The sequence below is a fragment of the Eriocheir sinensis genome, chromosome 1, assembly GCF_024679095.1.
Source record: "Eriocheir sinensis breed Jianghai 21 chromosome 1, ASM2467909v1, whole genome shotgun sequence".
NCBI classification, from domain to species: Eukaryota; Metazoa; Arthropoda; class Malacostraca; order Decapoda; family Varunidae; genus Eriocheir; species Eriocheir sinensis.
In genome coordinates this window covers 37,060,460-37,072,437 of record NC_066509.1, presented here as the reverse complement: position 1 = coordinate 37,072,437, position 11,978 = coordinate 37,060,460, and positions in this window count along the sequence as shown.

Sequence of the window (11,978 nt, the reverse complement as noted above, 5' to 3'; positions counted from 1 at the left end):
GAAGCTTTCAAAGACCCAATTTTACTCTTAAGTGCCATAATGTTAGGCTGACTGCACCACAGACTCTATTAAGGTACTATCGTCAGGCCCAATTGCAGTCTCATTTTCTTTGAAGGCCTGGCTGGGTTCCTACCCCGGGTCAGTTTTGGGAGTGCATTCGGCTTCCCCAGAACGCAAACCCTTTCCATGCCCACCTGCCCGCTGCTTCTTCAATTTTGTCCCAGAGAAACACTCATCAGTACCATGACTATTAGTGCTGTGAACGACAGTACTTGCCAGTGTTGTTACCCGCGGCACGGCTTGAGGAATGGACGGCGCAGCGTTTCCAAACTCCTGCGTGTCCCCCTTTGCACTCTGCCTTCGGATCTCCCTGGCGTTTTTACAATAGTCAGCGACGTGACTGTTTCGCTTACAATAGGAACAGTTGAATTTAGGCTTTCCGGTGACGGATGCAACCACGGATGAAGTAGAAGCACTACCATTATCAATTTTATCATTATTCTGCTCCATATCAGCTACAGCGGGACACCCTGCTCCTTTCTCTTCAGCTTTGGTCTTGAGTTTGAGCAGGAAATCATGTAGTTGGTCATCGGGGTTGAAGACAAGAGATAAGGAACTCCTTCCACACTGGCCTTCCTTACATTCCTGTCTAGTATATATTAGTGCCTTTCATCGCTCGGCCTCGCTACCCAGTGCTAGAATCATTTTAGATATCAAAGGTGTTAGTCATTCACATTTATTCCAGTCAGGGGATATGTGGAAATTTTACTGGCTTGACCTGGGGTAGTTTACTGACTGGCCCTGGTGGTAACGTGATCCTTTTTCGGTGCCAAGAACTTACAGTTGATGAGAGGGGCGGAAACGTCTGAGAGCACTGACCTAAGCTTATATTGAGTTATGGTGCCCCTGTTAGTCAGTCAGCTAGTTAATTACTTCATCCATTAGTTAGTTTATTAGTTCATTGAGTCATTAGTTAGTAAGCAGTCATCACACATAGTTAATCAGTTAGTTCATCCATTAGTTAGTTTATAGGTGTGTGTGAAGGCAGTGCTGTGATTATTAAATTATTTAGGCCGGCACGTCACAGCAGAGGTCATAATAATCCACATGATAATAATCTTTCTGTACATATTCTCATCAATAATTTTCTCATAATTTTTTTGATTTTTTCCTCTTGTCAACAAGGGTCTATACTGTACATTATGGGGTGGGCCAGACTGTGGTGACTCTTCCCTCCTGCTGTTCATCTTCTTCTTCCTCCTCTTCCTCCTTCAAGTCTTCCTTCCTCCATTCTTCCTCAATCTCCACACCTTTTCCCTTCACGTATGTTTTCTCCCCTCCCTAAAATTCTCTCGTCTTCCTCAGTTTCCATATCGTCTCCTCCCTTTTATCTCTCCTCCTCCTCCTCTTTTCACTCTAGACATCCTTTTATCTCTCTTTCCCTCCTCCCTTTCCTCTCCCTTGAATTCATCCCTCCCTCCTCTCTCTTTGCATTCTTCCTTTTGCTCGGAATCTCAATCTCTCTCTCTCTCTCTCTCTCTCTCTCTCCACCTATAATCCTTGCCTAGGTTCAATAATTTCTCTCCCTTCCTTTCGTCAGCCAAAAAAATCCTTCCCGCACTAATTTTTCCTCCTTACCTTCCTCCCTCCATGGCTTTCATTCTTCTTCCTCCTCCCTCCTCTTTCGTCGTCTTCCTCCTCCATCTCCGCTCTTCCTTTACGTATATTAATTTTTCCTCCTTCCTGACGTTCCTTCTCTCTGTTTCCTCCAAACATCATCTTTCTCTCCTCCTCCTCCTTTCTCTTACCTCCCTCTCATTTTGTCCTCTCTTCCTCGTATGGTAGTCTGTCTCCATATATATCGGTTCCATGTTATTTCAGCCACTCAGTTCCTCCTCAGTGCGTAATATTCATACAAGGCGTCTGGCCAAGATAGGGTTTAAGTGACCTGTTCTCGAGTATACTATGGGTCGATTTCTTCCCCCAGAACACTTAATAAGATTCCTGACCCCATGCCTTTACCATATACAAGGTCTCTAATGCCTATCTTAGTTGGATGTCTTGTATTTTTTGTAATCTTTGCTTTGGCTGACATAGATTTCACCTTCTCTGTTCTGTTTTTGTAGACTTGTGTGTGTTGTTCAGGCTTCTCCCATTGATATATTTGTTTCATTTGCTGTTTTGTTTATTATTTAGAACTTTGTTTAAACGTCTATGCTCTCATTTTGACTCCTGTCTTTTGCTCTCTCTCTGAGTTCACTTTTTCTCATGTTTCTCTCTCCCCTAATACCCCTAATAGTATCATTTTCCTTCCTTCCTTCATTCTCATTCCGACTTCTCTCCTTCAATCTCTTCTCCTCCTCTCAACTTTTCTTTCTTTTGACTCCCTTATTAACTTCTCTTATTCTCTCCCTTTTTATATTTCTTTTACTCAGCATCTCAACTCTTCTTCATTATGACTCACCTTTTACTCTATCAACTTTTTATCATTTTGATTCCTCTTCTAATAGCTTTTGTTAAGAACTTTAAACATCTTACATATATATATATATATATATATATATATATATATATATATATATATATATATATATATATATATATATATATATATATATATGAAAAATTGTGCGTTTTTTTGCCCATTTTGTCAAAATAATGCAAAAAGTAAGCCATGAAAATGCTCTTAAGTCCATTTTACTTAAAAGACTCTCCGGAGATAAACTGCTTTGGTGTCTGCAAAATAATAATTATAAATTTTTTTGGCAATTATTTATTTAATAAATACAGCTTTAAACACATCACAATCGAGCACATTTTTCCTTCAATATGAGGCCGATTCTGCATGAACCTGACATCTTGTTCTTTCTTCTTCCAAGTGTGTGGTGTGTCGCTTGCAGAAGCAGCGCAGGCGGACCAAGACGTCCGAACCTTCAGGAGATGTTCGTACAGCCGAGGGAAAGAAGTCATTTTAGTCAACTCTGATGACTTGTACATCTCTGTGGACTCTACTCTGCTAGGGACTGTTTTGTAAGCCAGTCACGGAAGATGTGATCTGTATCTGTACTATGAAGTCTTATAAATAAAGTTATGGGCCACAACTATGACTTTATCTTAACCAAAAATACAATCTGGCTATCTCCGGACGCTTTTAGAGGTAAAATTGACTTAGGTACAGCAATTTTTTGTCATTTTCAAGCTACTTTTGAGCCATAAACTGATATTTTGAACATTTTAAAAGCTAATTCTATTTACATTAAAGGGAGAAACAAAATTTTAAACAGCATAAAACTACTTGTATAAAGTAAATATAGATTAATACGAGGGAATAAACATGAGAAATACTAGAGAAGACAAAGGGAACTTATAAGAGAATGACAAGAGATTGCATACATAAAGAGCTCAAAAGTTATAGGAAAAGCAATGGAAGTTAAGAGAAAACATATGAAATAAAAGCCATAAAAACAAGACTTCTAAAAAATGAGAACTCAAAGACGATTAACATCACTAAAAACTGAGGTTTGTGGACAAAATATATCAAAATTAGCTTAAAAATGACCGGAATTTGACAAAAAATTACCAAAATGACAAAAGAATGACCCAAATGACAAAAACATTACCAGAACTTTACAAAAAAAGTACCATAATCTGGCAAAAAATGACCCAAATTTGACAGAATAGAGCTTTGTAGTTGCAAGACTGCGTGCATGGAGTGGGAGGAATGTTAGCCACACCAAGTTAAGCACAACCTACCCAGCGCTCAGAATGAAGACCTACTGAAAGCCTAACGTCACTGCACTTCGTAACGTCACAACAACATGACGTAGGGACTTCAAGTTTGTGGCAGAATGAAGAGGAAGGATGGATACACAAATGCTCATGTATTCAAAGCTACCGGGTTAGGGAGAGCTGTGATACTGATAATGGAAAGTGAAATATTTACAGGAAGACATCACAACATTGCCGTACAGGGAGAATCAATTTCATGGTACGTTCCCGCTCTTTAGGGAAAGCCGGTACTTTTAAACATATCTTGTTTGAAAAGCCTCTCATAGCATAAGTTGCTGGGCTTATCAAGGACTGTTTTGTGACCCTGGTGATTGTTTTATGAAAACCGGTTAATCTTTGAATGGGCCAATGAATAGTCATAATGAGTGCTAAAAAGCCTCTTGTATTACTTCCTGGGCTTTCCATGGACTAGTTTGTGACCCTGGTGATGGTTTTACATGACTTATATGCCATGAATGGGAAAACCACCCATGACAACCTGGTTCAAATTCTCTGTGGCTTTGGGAAATAGTTGTGAGGGGAGCCCGTGACGTATAAGGATATTGACGTTAACCTGAAAATCAAGCCACGTAGCTGTTTTCTTATATATAGCCTGTGAATGCACCAGACCTGTCACCCATACAGCACAGTGAGTAATATTAACACCCAGGATAAGGGAGGCCGACACATCGACAGTACCAATATTACCATGGGTGCAGCAAGCTTGGGACTCACTCAATACTGCTACCCTGAGAAACCTGATGGAAAGCATTACCCTGAGGTCAAATGAGGGGGTTAAGAGGTAAGGCTTCACATCAAACTACTAAAGAAAGGAATGGTGAATGTACAGTGAAAATTTAATGTTATTCCATGGGGTAATTTAAGGTAATTTAGTGGTTATTATGACGTTTATGAAAGGTAAGCAAAGCAGTCCTCAGAGGTTGAATGGGGCAGTTAAGTGGTAAGGCTTCTCGTCAAACTATAGAGAAAGGAATGGTGAATGTACAGCGGAAATTTGATGTTATTTCACAGTATAATTTAGTGGTTATTACAGCGTTTTGAAAGGTAAACATATGACTATTATACTGCCCACAATATGAGCCTTTGTTGACAGCATGTACTAAGGCTTCAGTGAGAGGGAACAGGAGGTATTTTCATGGTGTGTTTTAGTGGTTATTACGACATTTATTGAAAGGTGAACATATGATTATTCTGCCTGTAGAGTGACCCTTCCTTAACTGTATATACTCAGGCTTCAGAGAGAGAGAGGGAGCAGATGATGATGATGACACACACTTTACTAACTAGAGTTTTTACTTCATTTTGTCCCAAGTTCTCCCTATTTTTCCTCCCTCTCCTTCAGTCTATCTTAAATCCTCTCTCTTCCTCCCTCTCCTCCAGCCTCCAAATATCCCTCCGTTCCCTCCCTGACTGGAGCGATGGAAATGGGGCAGTGATGTGCTTCTCGGATGACTTTTTGGATGAATGAACTCTCTCTTTCTGTTCTGACCACCACAATCAACCGAGAGCAACCAAAATTCATCCCAACCTAGCCAAAGGACCAATCTACCAGCCTACCGAACGTCAACCATCTGCCAAACACAGTAACAGAATGGTAGAGAAAAAGGTGGACAGTATTACAAAAATTCTTTACCGTCCTGAAACCTACACTTAATGCATGACTCTCTATTCTGACCACCACAATCAACCAAAATCAACCAAAATTTATCTGAACATAGTCAAAGGACCCATCTACCAGCCTACCGAATGTCAACCATCTACCACACACAGTAATTGAATGGTAGAAAAAAAGGTATAAAAATATTACCAGCAAAATTCCGTACAATCCCATGACTCAACTTCACACAAAAAGGGAAAGTAGTAATCCATGAAAAGCCTTCCTTCTGAGTTACTTTAAAACTTTTTATAGAAAGGAAAACTTATCAAAAAGCCTGCCATGTTCTCTCTCTCTCTCTCTCTCTCTCTCTCTCTCTCTCTCTCTCTCTCTCTCTCTCTCTCTCTCTCTCTCTCTCTCTCTCTCTCTCCCCTTCCTTCAGAGAAATACCAGAAGCAATAATTACAGAGAAGAAAATGAAAAAGTCAACAAGGAAATATTGATAAATGGAAGTAACACTCACCAAGGAATTCCTGTGTCCTCCTCTTCCTCTTCCTCCTCCTCCTCTTTCCTCTTCTTCCTCTTCCTCTTCTCCCTGTAATATAAATAAGGAGGTATTAATCTGTATAAAACTTAAGATACATTTTCATATAAAAAAACAAATTCTTTTCAACTTTCAACCCTTCCTTGCTTCCTTCCTTTCCTCTAGGTTCAAGGTACAGAGGAAGGGTCACACTACCACCAGGGTCATAAAACTACCCCTGGAAATGTCTCCCACAACTCATAGGAAAGCCTTGGCAAATGTGTGTTTCTTAGGTTTAACCCCTTGACTGCGTATTTCCTACAGTCAGACCTCACCAAGCTACAGGAATGGAACAAAAAGTGGCTGCTACAATTCAGTGAAGAAAAATGTAGTCCTGCACCTTGGGAGGGGAAATCCAGCACACCAATAACACATGGGAAACACTCCACTATCCACCACAGAGGCAGAGAAAGACCTGGGAGTGTATGTTACCAGGCTACCAGTGAAGGGATATCCAGCACACCAATACCACATGGGAAACACTCCACTATCCGCCATAGAGGCAGAACCTGGGAGTATATGTTACCAGGCTACCAGTGAAGGGATATCCAGCACACCAATACCACATGGGAAACACTCCACTATCCACCACAGAGGCAGAGAAAGACCTGGGAGTATATGTTACCAGGCTACCAGTGAAGGGATATCCAGCACACCAATACCACATGGGAAACACTCTACTATCCACCACAGAGGCAGAGAAAGACCTGGGAGTATATGTTACCAGGATACCTGTGAAAGCCAAATCTGTGCCAATCGCAGTGGACGGGTTAAGGTACAGCAGAAGGGTCACCCTACCAACAGTCATAAAACTACCCCTGGAAATGCCCCAAACTCTTAGGAAAGCCTTGTCAAATGTGTGTTTCTTAGGTTCATGGTACAAAGGAAGGGTCACACTACCAACAGAGTCATAAAACTACCCCTGGAAATGCCCCAAACTCAGGAAAGCCTTGTCAAACGTGTTTCTTAGGTTCATGGTACAAAGGAAGGGTCACACTACCACCAGGGTCAAAAAACTATCCCTGGAAATGCCTAAAACTCCTCCAAAAGCCTAGTCAAATGTGTTCTATAGAGGTTCATGGTACAGAGGAAGGGTCACATTACCAAGTCATAAAACTACCCCTGGAAATGCCTCCCACAACTCACAGGAAAAAGCCTTGGCAAATGTGTGTTTTTTAAGTTCAAGATACAGAGGAATGGTCAGACTACTGCCAGGGTAAAAAAACTATCCCTGGAAAGGCCCAAAACTTCTCCAAAAGCCTTGTCAAATTGTTCTATAGAAGTTCATCGTATAGAAGAAGGGTCACAATACCACCAGGGTAAAAAAACTATCCCTGGAAATGCCCAAAACTCCTCCAAAAGCCTTGTCAAATGTGTTCTATAGAGGTTCCTGATACAGAAGAAGGGTCACACTACCAACAGAGCCGTAAAGCTACCCCTGGAAATGCCTCCCACAACTCACAGGAAAGCCTTGGCAAATGTGTGTTTTTTAAGTTCAAGGTACAGAGAAAGGGTCAGACTACCACCAGGGTAAAAAAATTATCCCTGGAAATGTGCAAAACTTCTCCAAAAGCCTTGTCAAATGTGTTCTATAGAAGTTCATGGTATAGAAGAAGGGTCACACTAACACCAGGGTAAAAAAACTATCCCTGGAAATGCCCCAAACTTCTCCAAAAGCCTTGTCAAATGTGTTCTATAGAAGTTCCTGATACAGAAGAAGGGTCACACTAACACCAGGGTCAGAAAACTACCCCTGGAAATGCCTCCCACAGCTCCTTGGAAAGCCTTGTCAAATGTGTGCTTGGGTGCTGAGATGGCCCAGGAGTCTGTCCACACACTGTCCTTCCCTCAGTTCCCGGCACAGCTTTACACACTTCCCTTAGCCGAGAACTAAGAGCTCCTTCCTTACACACAATGAAGGGGTGTTTGTCCTCTCCCTATGTGCACTAGCCACATCATCACATCAGTAATAGTCCATGGCCTGGGGGGTTCCCGTGTGCGTGAGATGTACAGTCGCGATATGAAGTGATGTCGCCGTGTACATTTATTTTCGATCACGCAAGTATCGTTATATATTTTCAAGAGTACCATTATTTTCCTGTATCTTCATCATAACTTAACTAAATATATTTTAAAAGCTAGAAAAAAAAAATAGAAAAGAAATATTCAATGATGTCTTACAAAGAGTTGTCGAAATATTTTGACACAAAGGGTCGTATTATGAGACATTTCGCCGCCCAAGAACACATATTTGACAAGGCTTTCGTAGAAGTTGTGGGCATTTCCAGGGGTAGTTTTATGACCCTGGTGGTAGTCTGACCCTTCTTCTGTACCATGAACCTAAAGAAACACTCATTAGAACCCGATTGATCCCCTCTTTGACCTTTAGAAATAGCTGATGTGATATGGCAAAGTGTCTTGTGATACCAGCCAAAGTGTTTTCGTTCACCAAGGAAAGAGTCAAATGAAGTCCAAATATCGACATATTACTCAAACAAAGTAAAATTATCTTTTCATGATCATTGTTGACAACACTAAATCTAACATATGCACAATATATAGGACATGCATAATTAGTCGATATCCTAAACTAGGATGGCGTAATTTATTTAATTTATACTCTCATTTGATGATGACGTCATCGCCCGCACCTATCATTCAGCCCTGACTCACTCTTTGCCTTTCGTGGTCAACATAACGATAACAAAAGCTGTCCGTGGACTTCTAATGCATGATAGTGATCAAGGGAAGATGCCCACAGCCTATAACTACCGAGGGATAGTCGGAGATGGAAAAATAAGAATAAATAGCTTCAGAATAGTCGTGTTTTGTAACTCCAAGCTCCTCATTCTTTGCCGCCGATCGCAAACATCATTGACTTTGTTGGTCAATATAACGATGACAAAAGCTTCATGTAGACTTCTAATGCTTGGAGGTGATCACTGGAACATGTCCACAGCTTATAAGTGCCATAAAATAATCGAGGAAGGTGGGGAAATAAGAAAATATGGCTTTGAAATGGAGGTGGTGGTGCGGGCGGGTAGGCTAATCGCAGCGTTGCCAAACATTAGGCAATGGTCGAGTGTTCGTGGAGGCATTCGGAATTTCGATAGTTCAGATATGGCAACCCTACCTATGGCCAACCAAACCGGTACCTATAGAGCAACTGGTCATCCCAGACAAATACGTCCCCGTGATGCTTAAGCTGGTCCATAACACACCCATTGCGGGTCACCCAGGAAGAGACAAGACGCTGTCTGTCACCAGACAAAAATTCTACTGGCCCACATTACAGGTTGATGTAGAAAAACATGTCGCACAATGCATCGTTTGTGCTAAGCACAAGGGGTCCGTAAAAGGGCCAGCACCTATGTTGCAATACCCAGTACCAGAGGCGCCTTGGGATGTTGTTAATATAGACTTATTACAGCTCCCCCAGAGCCTACATGGTTCGCGCTACTTACTGGTGTGCGTCGACCAGTTCTCTAGGTTTCTAGTTCTAGCGCCTCTCAAGGACAAGACAGCCACACGCGTGGCCCATGCCCTCGTGACTCACGTGTTGTGTCCACATTCGTTTCCTCGAATTCTTTTGAGTGACAATGGCACCGAGTTTAGGAACTCAGTATTGAGCGAAATATGCGCTCAGTTTAACATCACGCAATCCTTCATCACAGCTTACCACCCAGCTGCTAATGGGTTGGCGGAGAGGGCTAATAGGAAAATCTTACAGGTCCTCAGGCCTATCGTGAACGATCTCCACGATAACTGGGAGGATTGGCTATCGCATATAGCCGCTTCCATAAATACATCGGTAAATGACTCTACAGGGAAGTCTCCCTACTACATCTTATATGGGGTGGAGAAACGTCTTCCGTACGACCTCCTAACAATCCCACAACAACCTTTCTACAACATTGATAGGTACGCACAACAGCAGATGCATATGTTTTCCAAGATACACTCAGAAGTTAGGTGTACGTTAAAAGCTACGAAGGTTGAAATGATGTCAAAACAACACAAACAGGCCGTCCCGGTGAATTTAAAAGAGGGTGACACAGTCATGATTAAGCAAGCGGAAAGGAGTTCGAAACTGGGGGCTAAATTTGTGGGTCCTTCCCGAGTTGTTCGGAATGTCAGGGGAAATTGGTTCGAGGTTCTCGAGTCGAATAGTGGAGTCAGTCTAGAAGTTCACAGTGATCGTCTGAAAGTAATTCCCTCACCTTTGGACCTTGATATTGGTAATTCCCCCTCAGAGTCAAATGTTCAACAAGATAATCCCAACACCCAAAGCTATAACTTGAGACCACGGGTTTAAATACTTCATTCCCACCACTTTCAGATCATGATGTTGCGTTTTCTGATCATCTTGTTGTCCCTCGTCTCCCTGCTTGCAACAACACCCATCCACCTGAAGCCTGGTGCCCTCACGGCACACATAGGAGAGGTCTTCCTCATAGAAGATGTGCTCCTCGTAAAATATCCATATACTTCTTTGACCAACACCACGGACACAATCAGGATAGTCTCAGAAAAACTACTCGGCATGGCAGACGCCATACGGGCTACCATGACTAGGGAATCAAAGGCACCTTCTAGTACCAACTCTCTGACTCTTTTTCAACTACTGGAGGATAGGATTCTGTTCTTACGGGGAAAAGTTGATGAGGTAGACATGGATTATAGTTTTCACTCAGTTCACTCTCGGGTAAAGAGAGGGTTGCTCAACATCGTTGGGTCCACCTCAAAATTCTTCTTCGGTACGGCAACCGACGAGGACGTGCGCGATTTGTGGGACCACTACGCTCATGTACTTTCCTTTGCTGCCCGAAATCGCAGGGTGATCAACGCCAATTGTAGAAAACTTGCGCGGTTGCATACTCACATTGAGGCACTGCTAGAGCAGACAAATAAGATGGTAGAGGTTATCAACATTGTTGTCAAACAGATCGACCAGGTGAATCAGTTTCTCCTCCTAGATCAGGCCTTGCATGTATTGGAAAACGTCATTAACTCCGTCGCAACGGCAAATCAGCAGGTTATTAGCAACATGGTTGATGCAGCGCACGGTAGAGTCACACCTGCCTTGTTCCCTCTACACGATTTGAGAACGACTGTCCAGATCGGGTATCAAAATTATAGCCTAACACCTTTATTCACCCCAGACATGAGTCAATATTTTTACCCCTTGATTGAGTCCAGCCTCACCCCCGATGCCATAATCATTCATGTTCCATTTCAGACGGCGGACGTGTTTGAGGCACACGAAATTGTCCCGTTCCCTTTTTCAGCAAAGGACAGTGTGTTAGCCCTGGACACGTCCCCGTCTCTTGTTCTAATCGCGAAGGATTTCGCTCTGTATTCAACGGGTAGCTACTCACTCTTGCAGTATTGCAAGGAGACGGTCTTCGGGCGATTCTATTGCTCTGCGTCTCTCTTTGCGTTCCTACCAGTTCGGGGAGGGGTATGCGAGATCGCCCTCACCCGCGTGAACGCGTCTGACGCTCTTTCCCTGTGCCCTTACAAGCAGCTAACACCAACGCCTGTTTTCCATAAGAACTTTCAGGGTCTGCATTATTTTTATTTCCCTCAGTCATTCTATGTATCGGTCATCTGCCCGGAGGGTACCACTTATCAACGGGTTACTGGTCACTATGCCATAGCGGAAGCATGCTATATCCGCTCCACTAACATCACAACGTACCCGTCCCGGATCCGTCTGGTTTTCACGGCCAATATTTCCCATCGAGTGTTTCCTCTACGGTCTCTCGATGACATTCACTTCTCCAGCGTCTCGTATGTGACTAATTCCCTTAATTCATTGTCTTTCGCAAACAAAACAGAGTTTGCGGAAACCCTGGAGGAAACGCTGCCTGATTATTTGCATCTCCCCTACCTGTACCCTGGATTTTTTGTACCAATGTTTCTGATGTTCGTCAGTCTCGTCGTCATGTGCTACCTTATTAGGAGGAACTCTGTCCTGCACGATTATTTGGTTGTGCAGACACGGCGACT